The 14848-nt window shown below is 44.0% G+C and overlaps 1 protein-coding gene and 2 non-coding genes across 7 annotated transcripts in view; all 3 read right to left on the bottom strand.

Moving 5' to 3' along the window:
* Positions 1–14848, bottom strand: part of LOC132994061 (partitioning defective 3 homolog) — a 378183-nt gene that overhangs the window by 341240 nt on the left and 22095 nt on the right. The gene's annotated exons all lie outside the window — the stretch shown is intronic.
* Positions 3967–4038, bottom strand: trnaw-cca (transfer RNA tryptophan (anticodon CCA)). Its single transcript has one exon. It is a non-coding gene; the product is annotated as a tRNA-Trp (tRNA).
* On the bottom strand, positions 4434–4505 carry trnaw-cca (transfer RNA tryptophan (anticodon CCA)). The gene has a single exon. It is a non-coding gene; the product is annotated as a tRNA-Trp (tRNA).

Genomic DNA, 14848 nt, shown 5'->3' with positions numbered 1-14848 from the left:
TCGCTGCCTCCCACCTGTCTGAGCTCCTCCCCTTGGCACGCTCCCACCCACACTCTCAGGTCCTCAGGTCTGCAGACAGGACTAACGGCCGGTCCTTGGGGCATGGGGTCTTCTCCATTGTCACTCTCAAAAAACAGACCCCTCCTCACTCTCCACCTTCAAGAAAACCCTAAAAACTCACCTCTTCAACATCGCCTAACCACTAACAAACTCTGTCCTCATCCCCCTTCTTCTTTGTTTTGTTTTCTTTGTTTTGTTGTTATTCTTTGTGAAGAAGAGTCTGGTGTGTCATTATGATTATGTGGGAGACGATGAGAGCTAAAAACAGATTCAGTGTGTAACAGTATGTGTTTGCACAGACAATTGAATAAAGACCGAGAGAAGAACGATGAATGAGTGTTCTCATTTGGATGTGCCTCTTTGAAGTTATTGTTAGTCTGAGCTTTCCATATGCAAAAGAGCCACACCAAAATCCACAACTATAACACAGCGTTAGAGTAAATCCCTGTAATTTTCAACCAGCAGAGCGAGAGACGTCAAGGGCTGCCAGTCTGTGCAGAAAGGATCAGAACCCTGCACATGTTGCATTAAAAGACTGTGTCGTCCCTGCAAGAGAAGGCCTGCGAGCCTCTCTGTGTTCTGACAGAGGCAGCAGTCAGCAACAATTTCTGCACACTTTGTTTATTATTTCATAAGCACAGAGGTTATGGTTGCCAGATGGTACTCCGAAACAAGCCAAGAGAAACACAGAGCGCAGGCTGAATCACCAAGAACAGACAACTCGCAGTGGAGATGTCACGGCACACACACACACACACACACACACAAGACACAAGACACAAGACACACACACGCTTTCACCGAGTGCAGATGTGGAACACAGAGAGGTCAAAGAGTGCTTTCAAGGATTTTTGTTTGACCGTGTTGAGGAGGAGGAGGAGGAGGAAGAGGACGAGGAGGAGGAGGACGAGGAGGAAGAGGACGAGGAGGAGGAGGAGGAGGAGGAGGAAGAAGATTGGGAGGAGGAGGAGGAGGAAGAGGACGAGGAGGAGGAGGAGGAGGAAGAAGATTGGGAGGAGGAGGAGGAGGAGGAGGAGGAGGAGGAAGAGGACGAGGAGGAGGAGGAGGAGGAGGAAGAGCAAGAAGAGGAGGAGAAGGCGGAAGAGGAGGAGGATGAGGAGGAAGAAGAGGAGGAGGAGGAAGAGGACCAGGAGGAGGAGGAGGAGGAAGAAGAGGAGGACAAGGGGGGGAGGAGGAGGAGGACGAGGAGGAAGAAGAGGATGAGGAGGGGGGAGGATGAGGAGGAGGACAATAGACAGGAGGAGGATAGACAGGAGGAGGATAGACAGGAGGAGGAGGAGGATGAGGAGGAGAGAGAGAGGAAGAGGACGAGGAAGAGGACGAGGAAGAGGAGGAGGAAGAGGAGGAGGACGAGGAGAAGAAGGAGGATGAGGAGGAGAAAGAGGAGGAGGAGGAGGAGTAGGAAGAGGAGGAGGAGGAGGAAGAGGAGCAGGAGGGGGGAGGAGGAAGAGGAGGAGGGGGGAGGAGGAGGAGGAGCAGGAGGAGGAGCAGGAGGGGGGGAGGAGGAAGAGGAGGAGGGGGGAGGAGGAGGAGGAGCAGGAGGAGGAGCAGGAGGGGGGGAGGAGGAAGAGGAGGAGGGGGGAGGAGGAGGAGGAGGAAGAGGGGGAGGAGGAGGAGGAGCCTGGGATCTAAATGTGTACTCCGACTATTGTGAGCTGTTTAAATAGAAACATAATGTCAATGTTCAAGTTGACAAATGGTTAGACGACAATCACAGCAGCCATGGAAACATAAGTAAACTTTACTCCATCATGGAGAGAGGCAGCCGATGAAGTCATCAAATCTGAGGCTCACAGCAGTGAGTTGACTCTGAGGAGGACGCGGTGCATGTTGAAACATTAGTCATTTCAACCTTAAGTGATTTGTGTGATCCAGTATTTTCTTTGGATTCTGCCAGAGTGAAGTAGTTAATCAAATTCTACTTTACAGCAGCGAGAGCGTGTTAAGTATTTCTCCAGTAACAGGAGAAACAGATTGTTAAGAACAAGTTGTATTTTCAGATTATTTTGTGCATTATTTGGATTGCCTTTACTTTATTGGGAAAGTTAAAATGAAATAAACGGGGGAGGGGCGACAGTGGATGCCATTTAGCACAGGGTTTGTGTTTGGATTAAACCCCCGGCTGCTGAGTTCAGAACTTAGTCTCAGACTACGAGTCTCAGACTATACGCACTCCCAGGGGAGCTATCAGCATCTTCTCTGTCACACAGAGCAGGTCAGGACGTCTTTTGATGTTGACTGTCTATTACTAGTGTGATGTCTGGCCAATCAGATCAGTGCTGTGGGTGGGACAAAAGGTGAGCCAGAGTAGAGAGTGAAAACAGACCCAGGGGGAAAGACACACCTGCAGCTAAGCCAAAGTAACACACTTCATCAGCGATCGTAAAATAAAACGCAGATACTGATAAACCCGATATTGATCACGGCTGATAATCAGTCGACCCCTTCTTCCTTTACTGTATGCAGGTAATCAACCCACTTTTTTAAACAGCTCTAAATGTCAGAAGACCAAGAAAGTGGCTTCAATTGAAGCACAGGTTGGTGAGCGTGTATTGTAACCTCATTTGTACTGCGGAGTGTGCTGGTCATGCTTTGTGAATAAAAGCAACGCACCGTGACCATAAAACTGTCCAACACACTTCACACAAGATCACACACATCACCGTTCACACTGAAAGGAAAGAGGGAGCATCCGTCCTAATCCCAGTAGGTTCAAGAACAACATATGTAGAGCAGATGTCGACATCCCAGGAGTATAAAGGCCAGTTAGAGGGAGTGGCACCTCACATGTTCAGACAATACACCATGCTCGCCGCATCTGCACCCTGCAAGCACAAGATGAGCTCATGAACACATGAGGGGGCTCCTTTAAAACCACGTTCACACACAGCTGCTGCAGCCTGCATTGGAGGCCTGTCTTATTTAAACAATGAAAATGGCTCAGGTAATCATTCTCAGGGCATCATACCTCAGATGATGCAGCAAAGCCAGACCCCCCCCCCCCCCCCGACCAAACAGCTCTGAGTTTGAGTCTGAACCCTCTCTTCAGCCATGTGAGTTTCTGAAAAAAGAAATGTCTGAAACTCGATCCAGACTGGCCAATCACAACAAACCCATGGTCCACCCACTGCCCCACTCACAGTGTACATTTTGATATATGTGATATGCAGGACTAAATATTGTTGCTGTTCAGTTTGCCAACGTGGAGATCACATCAAATCTACACACAGCCTCCAGCGTGTTTATCCCCATGTTTGAATTCACTCCCACCTGATAGTTCTGGTTATTCTGGTTATTTTTTCATGAGCACCTGAACGCAGCATATAATTATTAAATCAACGTTCAAACTATGCAGCTGTGTCAAATCTGTCAGGAAACTGCCAAGTAGTGTTTAGATTTACCGACTTCCTGAAGTCATCAGAAGTGATCGATCTGAGCTCTGTTCAACAAACAAACAGTTCAAAAGTTTTCTTCTGCTCTCGAGCACAGACCTGACAAAGCTTGACTTTTCACTTTCTGGAAATCTGCATCATGATGTTGTTATTTCTGCAAATTTGATTCCTGATAAATGCGAGCAAATCACAAGAGAGTCTGTTTTTTTTGTTGGGGCTCAAGCCGCTGAAGTGAGCTTGATTGAGTCTACTGTTGACCTGAGACTCAACACATGAACAGGTAATACTCCGGGATATTATGGACCAAGAGAGGAAGGCTTCAAGTCTGCAAAGTAAGCACCAGCTGCAGTGGCAGCCATTACTGAGAAACTTCCATCTGTTCTCAGAGGTTTGCATCAATTATCAGACAATGATAGCTGAGGGAGTGAACACACTGTGGTTGGCCTTCATTAGAAGTCCTGGTGTTGTCTGGATACAAGGCTGTGAAAACACCTGACCCTGACGTGATTTGAACACGCAACCTTCTGATCTGGAGTCAGACGCGCTACCGTTGCGCCACAAGGTCTTTTCTGATGGGACACATGAGAAAAAAAGTGAACCTGCACTGAAGTCATTCCCATGACATCAAGAGACTATCCAGAAAAAAAAGTGCAAAAACGTGTACAAGACCATCCGCTTTTGTGTGTTCATGTTTTGACCCTGACGTTCATATTTTTTACAGAGAACTTTAAACCCACTACCAACTCATGTCGCTCTGTCACACACAATCTGAAGTTCTCTTCATGTAGAGAGCTTCATATCTCCACCATGGACACAGAAGTTCATATATAGAGCTGTACAGCAAGACTTAAAGACCATCAGCAGAAGCACACTAACGTGGATTGTCTTCTCTTCGTAATCTAAACTCTCCATATTTGCAGAGTTTTTGTCAAATTGTACATTTGCAGCTTTGAAAACATTTGACCCTGACGTGATTTGAACACGCAACCTTCTGATCTGGAGTCAGACGCGCTACCGTTGCGCCACAAGGTCTTCCTCCATGTGGGAAAGAAACGTTGAGTTGCAAGCTGTCATTGTGAAATGTTCGAAAACAGAAGCCTGTTCTAAGATGAGCTTCTCAGAAAGTTATTCTCTGAGCTCAGGTGTTCATGACTACACTGAGGTCAACTAGAGAATATGTTTTGTGTTTGATTGCACAAAGAAATAAAAAAAATGACCCAAAATACAAAGCATTTTACGTCCCTGGAAAGACTTTGTGAGGCACTAAAAGGTTCCTGAAGCCTGAAACTGTCTGCTTTTCTAACATGGTCTTAACACTGATTAAATAACCAGCTGTGTGCACGTCCACACTGACACCAAAACTGAACTAAAACGCTAAAGTAACTTCCTCTGTCACAAATGTTTAGCGCTGTGAGCCAACAGAAACGCCTGTACTGTTAAACTCTCAGCCCTGCAGCAGCCGGTCCCTGTGATGAAAACTCAGTTCCTCCAAAGGTTCCCGGTCGAGCGTCTGCGGTGGAAATGCTGCAATTAACATCTATTTAACGAGTTGTGTGCATATTGTGAGTTTGTGCTGCATTTGATGCTGTGAAGCTTCTATTATATTGTTTTCCCAGACTTGTAATCTGAGCTGATTGTTGGGAATAATAATTGATATTTAATAGATCATAAATAATCAATGTTACTCTCCATGGACAGAATCTCATACCGAGTCACAAAATCAGTGTGATAAAAGTGTGATATGTGATTTTACAGAAGTGTGTTACCCTTAAGACATTTACTGGAGAAGGTGAGGGGTCAACACTGAAGAAAAAGTTGTGCAGCAAAGTTTCTCACACTTTCCATGAAGTTGTTCTGATTTGAGGCGATGTTCCTGTGAACTTCCCGGACGGAAACTAATTATTTCAAAAATACACCACCACCACCACCACCACAGGAAGTCAAAGAACTGCAAAAATAATATGTGTGGGAAAACTTACTGTAGCTAGTCATTTCTTCAGGACAAACTGCTCGACTCCTGCCTCCACAGGCAGAGTTTATACACACACATGTTAAACGCAGGATGCTTCTTACACTTTGTCTCAACACATTTCTGAATCTTTGAGGGAAAAATCATGAGACAGGGGAGAGAGAGAGAGAGCTGATGAAAACATCTTTAAAAACGATTTTTTTAGGGGGTGAAACACCTCAAATCCACAAACAGTGATGCCTCAAACTCTACAGAGAAACAAAGAGTTGGACTCAGAGAACACATGACATGGAAACAGTGTGAAGGAAAGCTCTCTAAAGACGAGGAGAGGAGGAGACAAACAAACAGATAGACCTAAAGGGTGACACCGACATGTCCTGCACAGTATAAAAACAGGTTTAACATTGTGTGTGATAGATATCCATACTGAGTAGCAGCAGTAGTTGTACACAGGCTGAAGTGCTGACTGCTGAGTGCATGCAAGTGTATGTTGTTTGTGCCATAAAGAAAACCACACATCACTACCATGCACCGTGTAGAGACGGGTCACAGTTACACACAACACCACGTGCAGAATTATCTCAATGCATCTAATATCTGCATCGGCCAGTCAGTGTTTTTTCTTTTATTTGATTCCCAAGGATGATTGAGTCATCACTGCACGGCGTCACACAAACGTTGTGTATATTGTGCATACAGTACGGCACAGCAGTGACCCACTTCAGTCCCCGATTTTCCATTTTCCTTTTGTTTTCCTATAAACAAACCGGGTTTCGTAATCTGAGGAGCTTTTTTCCTCAGCGCAGCCTGCTGCTCCATGCAACAAAACAAAAAAACTCAGAGCAAACATGACCTCTTTCTCAGACACTGAAACAGTCAGACATGTTTAGTCAATGAGGAGAAGCAAACACAGACAGACTGACAGAAACCCGCTACACAATTATTTAAATGTTTAACAAATGATACGTTCTTTCTACAGTGCAGCGCTGCTTTGCAGCGTTACTGATATTGTGGACAGGTTCTATAGTGTCATATAGTCCCTCATCTCATCTAATGAGGCGCTACAAGCTTTGAGAAATGCTCATTGACCCTGCAGAGGGAACAGGCGACTCTGCGCTCTGCAGGCTAAAGACTGAAGAGAAACATCAGTGGGAAATGTCCGAGCAGGTTAAAGGTGAGAGCGGGGAGATTCAAAGTCAGGTTAGAAAAGCATGCAAGGATAGGAGGAGGCACATGAGAGTGAAAGTGAGACAAAGAGGAAGGTTTGTAAAAGTTAAATAGTAATTAAGAATCAAGAGAGTACGTGCAGAGCATCACCTTGCAGCACGACGTTCAGATCTGCAGGATCTCATGTAACAGCCATGATAGCCTGAACATTTATTCTTTTAGCAGACAAAAAGATAAAGCGTCTGTCTCTTTGCATCAATGATGATATCAATACATTTAGTAAAGTGTGGTTTAAAACATGGTGACAGCCTGCAGGCGACTGGGGATGCCCATGTCATGTTGTGTATATAATGATTTGCATTAAACGCCCTCTATAAACTCTTAATGTGTTTAGAGTCTGACGTCTGGTTTGATATCCTGACAAATGTGTGAAAACAAATAAGTAGAGGATTTAAGAGCTGCCCAACATTTAGAGGAACGCTAACTTCAGCCAAAATGTCGAATCATTATCCAACTTTAAGTCTCACTTTAAAGGTAGAGTCAGAAGCTTTCTCCTTCAAAATAAAGTACAGACTTCTCCTAAAGTGAAGCTGCTCCATCGTCCCCTCTGGGCCTCCATACATGTGTGGTGGTGACTGTGTCTGCAGAGACTCTGTCCTCTGACTGGATTTTACTGTTCTGCTTTGTTCTGGTTGACTCGGGACGTTTGTGGGCGGGGAGCTGGTGTGTTTCCTCCAGCCAATGACAGCACAGCTGTTCTGTATCATCTTAGATAAAACTGTCAGAAAAAGAGAACTGAGATCAAAAGGTGTAAAAAGGTTTTGTGATGCAGTGATAGCAGATCTTACTCCAGATCAAGAGGCTGTTTGTTCTGATCTTGTCAAGATGAGTCGGAGAGAAGCATTCAGAGATCAAAGCTGCACAGCGGGGTTTTACACGACTAAGCTTCTTTCCTGGAAAGAGCCTCACCTGAGTGAAACTAACAACTTGCTGGTCTCACATTAAACCACATTAAACACACGCTCATTCTCTGCTTTCTTGGAAGTCTCTATGATTTGGTGATTTGCTCATCTAAAGGCAGAGCAGGTGGATTACTAATCTATTAGCACCTGCTTTAACATGGTGCCAAGTGACGATGGGATGTGTAGTTTTTTTTTTGTTTTCAGCTGTACTGTTGTCTCAGCCAGGATAACACATGTAGTCTTTTGTTCTTGTTTTTTTTTACAGAACGCATTCAAGTACAGCTACCTGACAATTGATCTTCCTCTATAAATTCAAAGCTTGATCCAAAGGCAACAGGACTGGTTGAAGATCTTGAAGACGTTGTGGTAACGACTCTAGGTGAAACTCTGTTTACGACTCTGATGTGAGTCATGCTTTATCATTAGCATGCTAATGATCCACAGAGGGTTACACTTCTAGCTCTGTCCGGCAGAAAGTTTAGACCTGAAGAAACCTTTCAGACGAGGAGAGGTGAAACATCTTCAAGATCTTCAACCAGTCCAGTTGACTTTGGATCGAGCTTTGAATTTAACCGTGACCTGATGACTGAGGACCTACACAGACATCTTCCTCCATATTTTTTTATATTCTGATGTCACATTTTATCACACAAGTTTCTGTGAGATCTCCTATCCGTGGAATCGCCTCTGCATATCTTACTACACGGGGTGAGGTTTTGTAGTCTGGCCGGATCGTCCAGTGTGTGCAGTCGGATGATTTTATTGTTAAAAATCGGGAGAAACTGTCATTATGTGTGTGGTCTCCTCTTAAGATTTGACATGTTACCAAGAAAAAAACTGGTCCTTAATGTTCATTGTATATCATGATACCTATTGAATTAAAAAAGAGATATTTCAGAAAAAAGATTTGAAAACGTTCCAGTGTGTATCCAGCCTTTACTCTGCTGGAGGAGTTTGGTGTGAGGCTGAACTGTAAAAGAAACAAGAGGTACTGGTCATTTTCTTTATATTAAACATATAAACCAAACTCCTTGACAACCCTCTGAGTCGGCTACAGTCCTGCAAAACACTGTTAATTTGCCTCAAGCCCTTAGTATGTAAAGTATGTGATCCCACTGCTCTCCTGTAGAGCTTACATGTGTTGAATGAGCTTTTATTTAAAGTGCAAACATTAAGCAGTGCATTTAAATCCTTCATTAGTTCAGACTTAGTTTCTCTGAGCACCTTTTAAGCACTTTTTCACATTATTCTACATGTTTGCACATAGATAAAGCCGAGCATACAGCTCCACTCAAACGGCTCTGCAGAAACCCCCTCGTGGCTCACAGCCTGCGTGACACACACACACGAGAACATTCAGCTCAGGTTTCACAGGCGGTTTGAAAGACTTGTGATTTGTGCCATCTAAGCAAACATGTCACAACTCTGAAGTAATAATGGTTTGATTATGACATAAAGATCTCAATCAATCCAGGGTGGAGACTTATGACACAGCTTCCAGATTTATGTCAGCGTCGGTGTGATATGTTAGAAAGTGCTGACGAGCACACGGCAAAGATTTATCGAGAGCAGGAAGAAACATGAGACATCATTTTTTTTCAGAATCCTGAAGGTAACGTAAGAAAAACTCAGATTGTGGAGTGTCCCCCTTTGTCAACTCTTAAGAGCAGAGTTAGGAGGAAACACACATGGCCTCTCGCAGGCTCGGCTGTTTTCTGTTCACTGTCTTGAAATCTGGCAGCAGGAGCAGCGTTCAGAGCCAAAGTCTGACAGAGACGCCTGGCTCACACACACCGTCAGCGGAACTCCTGCAGCCTGTGTGCAGACGTGTGTTTGTTTGCAAAGTGTAACAAAAAAGATTTCCGGGATTAATGTCACTATACTGTATACTTAACGCTGGAGTTAAGATTTAGCAGTGACACAAAAGAGTCCAACTTTCTCCTCCCCTCTGTGCAGACAACAAACAGTACGTGATATTTGTTTTCCTGCATCATGCTTCAGCTCTTACACAAAGAGATAAGTATCTGTTTTATACTTGATTAATATCAACCCATCACTCTCTGTCTCTGACTCTAATCTGTCAGGTAAACACTCGTCTTAGAGAAATTTCTGATCAAATGAATGAAAGGTGATGTCTCCCTGCAAACCTCTCATCGACCTACTGGGAGGGAAAACGGCAGACCCCTCTGAGCATTACAGGGTTACATCATGTCCTAACGGCCCTGAAACACCAAGCAGACGGCAAAGAACTAGTTGAAGCAATCACATCACTTCACATCTTGGCCAAAAAGTTGCACTTGAACACACCACAAAGACTACAGCCGACGGACAACAACCACGATCGTTCTGCGCATGTGTGAGAGGAAATAACTCTCCATGCCAGCAGGGGGCGGTAGTCCGTTGTTATGATACGAAAAGACCATTTTCACCTCTCGTATTATAGGTAGTCTACTAATGGAGAATAATGTCTGATAAAAAGTATAAAATGGCGCTGGTGTTGTCAGCCCTTGGTCTTTTAGTGGAAAAAGAAAAGAAGAGGCAGAGGAGACAAATAAGGAGAAACAGCACTAATGGGTGAAAGCATGGATACTACAGCGGCATGCTCAAGGGGCTTTCCTGAACCTGAGAGGAGAGCTGGAGAGAAATGAAACCTCCAAACAGCCAATCAGAGAGATTCCTCTCACCGACCGCTGATTCAACATGTCGAATAGGCCAAAACAAAGGCCGACGGTTAGCGAGAGAGCCGGACACACCGCAAAAACTAATGCAACTACCGTCCAACTAGGACCTGTCAAGACCTAAAGACAATTTTTTTTGTTTTTTAAAGATTTAGTTTTGTGCTTTTTGTGCCTTTAATGGAGAGACAGGACAGTGGATAGAGTTGGAAATCAGAGCGAGAGAGTGGGGAATGACATGCGGGACATGCGCACTAACCACTGCACCACCAGGGCCCCCCTAAAGACAATTTCAACCAACATCTTAAAAAGTCTATCTGGAGAAAGACTGATGTGATTGATGTCCAATTTTCATAAAAAGATGCAACAAAGCTACCGGCTTATAATGTTGAAATATTCCCTGAGAAGTGTCGACATGGGAAATCCCTCACATAAAAAAAAAAAAAACAGAGTGTGTCTTCTCTCTGCTTCTAACCTGTAATTTTCAGATTTTCCCATGATGCCCTTGAAATGGCAGCAGAGTGTTCCCACATAATGACTTCAAATTAAAAACATTTCTAAGGTACCCTCCCATGACTGATGAAGTGTCTGCAGAGAGAGAAGCGCTGTCATCAAAGGTCTCCCAAACTAAACAGAGGGGTTCAGTTTGAAACATTGCTACAGGACAGAAATAGTGAGTTCACATGGGTTTGATCATCTCTCCACAGGAGCAGCAGCTGGAACATATAACGTTAGAAAGAAGTGAAACAGGAGACAATATAGAGCATGTGATGTTTCCAGGCTGCTACGCCTAACTCTCTCTTTCTGCTAATGGACAAGCTGTACAACCTGCAAAACCTCAGAATGTATCGCACCACTTTGTCTTCATGTCTCAACGTGATCCATCATCATACTCTTTGCTTTTATCTGCCAGCAGCTTTTTAAAATGTCTCTGAGGTGTTCTCAGCATTAACTCAGAAATCCATCGAGCAGATAATGAGTCTAAATCACAAAGCGTCATGCAAGATTGTTGACGCATCCAGCTCTCTGAAGACGGACCTGTTGACTGCGAACAGCAAGAAAAAGGAGAGCTGAAGATGTTTGAGTGAAAAGAGAATCAAGACGAGGAAGAAAAAAATGAAAGAAGCAGGACAGAGGTGAACCCAAATACAGACGGGACAGGAGAGTGCAAAAGGAGGACAGAAGAAAAGAAAGAGGGGCTGATAAAAATAAAGACGACGACAACGAGAGGGGAAGGAGGTTGAGAGGGAATACAAAAGATGTTGAGAGAAGACACCTCAGGCCGTGCTGCAAGGTTAAATCTAATGAGCTCAGTGTTTATCGACGAGTAAATTAGAGACACAATTACGCTGGGGAGAGTAGAAATTTTCACGCACACATGCATGTACACACACACACACATCTATTCTGGGTAATTCCAGGACCTGCTGATGCTTGAAACAAGACTGTAGCGTAAAGCAACCTCAATACATCTCATTCCCTCTGGCTGTGCATGAAGACGGGGTGCCAGCTGAGCGGAAAATAACCTCCAGGGTGGATTCAAAACAGCATGAAGCTTGAGGAACACGGACACCTCAAAAAAGAACCATGAAGTCTTCTTCTGTCTCCATGGTGACCGTGTTGTTATGACTCTATTTGACGCCATATTCAGCTCAACATCGCTCCGCTTTAAGGTGACGCAAGTGTCTTTGTATCAGAGTGACTGCTTGTAACCCCCGCCGCTGCTCCGTTGTTCCTCCTCGCCCACAGTCCGGTGCTTTCACTGAGGTTGTACTCATTAATGTCAGGGAGTGATGGAGGAGAGCGCCATCAATCTCCCTTAAGGACCACCGGAGTTGAAAGCCTGGTGTGAGAGTATAGAGCCACTGGAGGGGATAAATGTTCCTGTTCCACGGTGACTTCTATAAAGGATCAATGCATCTCGCTGTTGGTAACTGTTGGTAACTGTAAAGCCTGATTTATATTTGTGCCTTGAATGCAGCCTAAGGGCCTTCGCTGTTGACAGCAATAATACTTGTGCAATGTGTCATTATTGCTTTGCCATTAAACTGCCAAAACAAGAGTTTATGACGGGGTTTGTCTGCTACTATAAGAGCATTCTGAAGCCTCTTAGTGTTCTTCAAAGAGGACTGAGTGTGCACTCACACTAGGCAATGCGCATCGTGCCTAAGCACGCTTCGTCCCTAAAGTCCAGTTAGTTTGACACCTCTTAGGGCGCGGTCACACTGGCCATCCATACCGTGCCCAAGCACGCTTCAACCCTAAAGTCCAGTTAGTTTGACTAGGGTCTGCCGTGAGACTTGTAGCACAGGACATTAAGATGGGAAGGAAGTACTTCACCCCACACCTCACAGACTAAATAGACAGCTGACCACCTCACAGTGCAATACAAGTGTGCAATATTAACCTTAAAAACAAAAAACTAATTATATAATGTGAAAAATATGTGTGCAATAACCTCAGGTGCAATAAGAGATGTGGAAAGTTAGAGACAAGAAAACATGTTTATATTTTCATTTCATTGTACAGTGTTCCCCTTTGTTATTTTTATGTATTATATATTTGTTTTAATACAGTGTATAGCTTCTGTACAGTTTATTTTAAATCACTTAGCTGTTACTACAACTTTTTTTTGTACTTTTCTACTCTTTTTTTGTCTTATAATGCTATTCTATTTTATATATAATTTTAACTTTTTTTTGTAGGAGCTGACTCAGGGAGAAATGCACAAGAATTCCAATGTACCTGTACTGTCCTGTACCTGTGCAGATGGCAATAAACATCTATTCTATTCTATTCTAGTGTGAGTGCTCCGTACACTTCCTTGGCCTTGGCCGAGGTGGAAGAGGTGTGTTTCGGCACGGTACACTTGCTCACTCACAAGCACAAGAACAGGTACGCAACAATAAAAAATCAAGTGCTGTCTTTCATAAACAAGAAATCCAGGGATGTAAGAGGTATCTAACCAAACAGACTATGAGTCAAACAGATAAGTCACAAAGTCAGTAAAGATTCAGCCATGTTCGGGGCGCTGGTGGCGGAGTGGTTAGTGCGCGTGCCTCATGTGCGGAGGCTGAGGTCCTCCAGGCGGGCGGCCCGGGTTCGGGTCCAACCTGTGGCTCCTTTCCCGCACGTCATTCCCAACTCTCTCTCTCTCTCCCTGGTTTCTGACTCTATCCACTAGCCTGTCTCTTCAATGAAGGCACAAAAAGCTCAAAAATAAATAATAATTTTAAAAAAAGATTCAGCCGTCCTCCTGTGCTGACTCTGACTCTGTGCTCGTTGTAAACAAAAGAATCCTTCATGATCACGTAAAGCCATCTGGTGTCGTATTACGACGTACAAGACGTAACCACGCTCAGGTTCCGTTGGGCTTGGAGCATTCGTACTAAAGCATGGTACAGGTCAACTGGGTGTAGTGAGAGTGTGCCCTAACAGTGCTGATCATTTTGGAGTTTGAGCCACTAAATGTTGAAAAACAGTTAAAAGTATTAATCTGCAGAAATACAGATATTCCCCTACAGAGGCTGCACATCCAAATCCCGATCTACGTTTCAGCTTCATGTAGAAACAAGAAGTCAACAGCTACAATCTAGCTTGAAGCTAAGTGTCCTTCATAGATTGGTGGGAAATTTAAATACACTTCAAGTTGTAGGGATGTGAAATTACTCTCCAGCATACATCCAGTGTACTTTACACTTATACATGAAGATTAAATGCAGAAAGCCCCATTTAGATAGTTGATCAGTGAGACACATTTAGATAGTTGATCAGTGAGACACATTTAGATAGTTGATCAGTGAGACACACTTAGATAGTCGATTAGTGAGACACATTTAGATAGTCGATTAGTGAGACACATTTAGATAGTCGATCAGTGAGACACATTTAGATGGTTGATCAGTGAGACACATTTAGATAGTTGATCAGTGAGACACATTTAGATAGTTGATCAGTGAGACACATTTAGATGGTTGATCAGTGAGACACATTTAGATGGTTGATCAGTGAGACACATTTAGATAGTTGATCAGTGAGACACATTTAGATAGTTGATCAGTGAGACACATTTAGATAGTTGATCAGTGAGACACATGGACAAATGGAGACTCGTTGGGGAAACAGAAAAGACTCTGAGTGCAGTGTTAAGGTCAAGACAGTTCAACTAATTCAACCAGCTCCCTGCTTTCACTTTGAATAGACTTGTTTATGGAACTAAGCAGATGATTGCACAGGACTGATGTAATGCTAAAGCTAATCCTGCAGCACTTTCAGCCAATCTGACTGACACAATGATCAATAAGCGGTGAAAGCTACGACTACAAAGTGGAGCTAAGAAAGCAGATTTGTGGTTTTGGCTTATAATGAATGTCTAAGGAAGGCCGCAAATTTGGCCCCGGATGAGTCGAGACAGAAGTTTGCAGGTTGGGCTTTTTTGTTGGGAACACTGCAGGCACAGCGTGAAAGAAGGTGATGAAGGTTTAAGTGCCCTGGGGCACTCCGTCGTTTGTAAAGAGGAGGGATGATGGGAAATCTATTTGGTTGACAGACAGAGGGTTAAAGAAACCGGCTCAACCAGACCATTCACCTCAGCCTGACAGT

The sequence above is a fragment of the Labrus mixtus genome, chromosome 19 (genome assembly GCF_963584025.1).
Source record: "Labrus mixtus chromosome 19, fLabMix1.1, whole genome shotgun sequence".
Lineage (NCBI taxonomy): Eukaryota > Metazoa > Chordata > Actinopteri > Labriformes > Labridae > Labrus > Labrus mixtus.
Note: the sequence above shows the minus strand (reverse complement) of the source record. Positions and strands in the feature narration are given on the sequence as shown.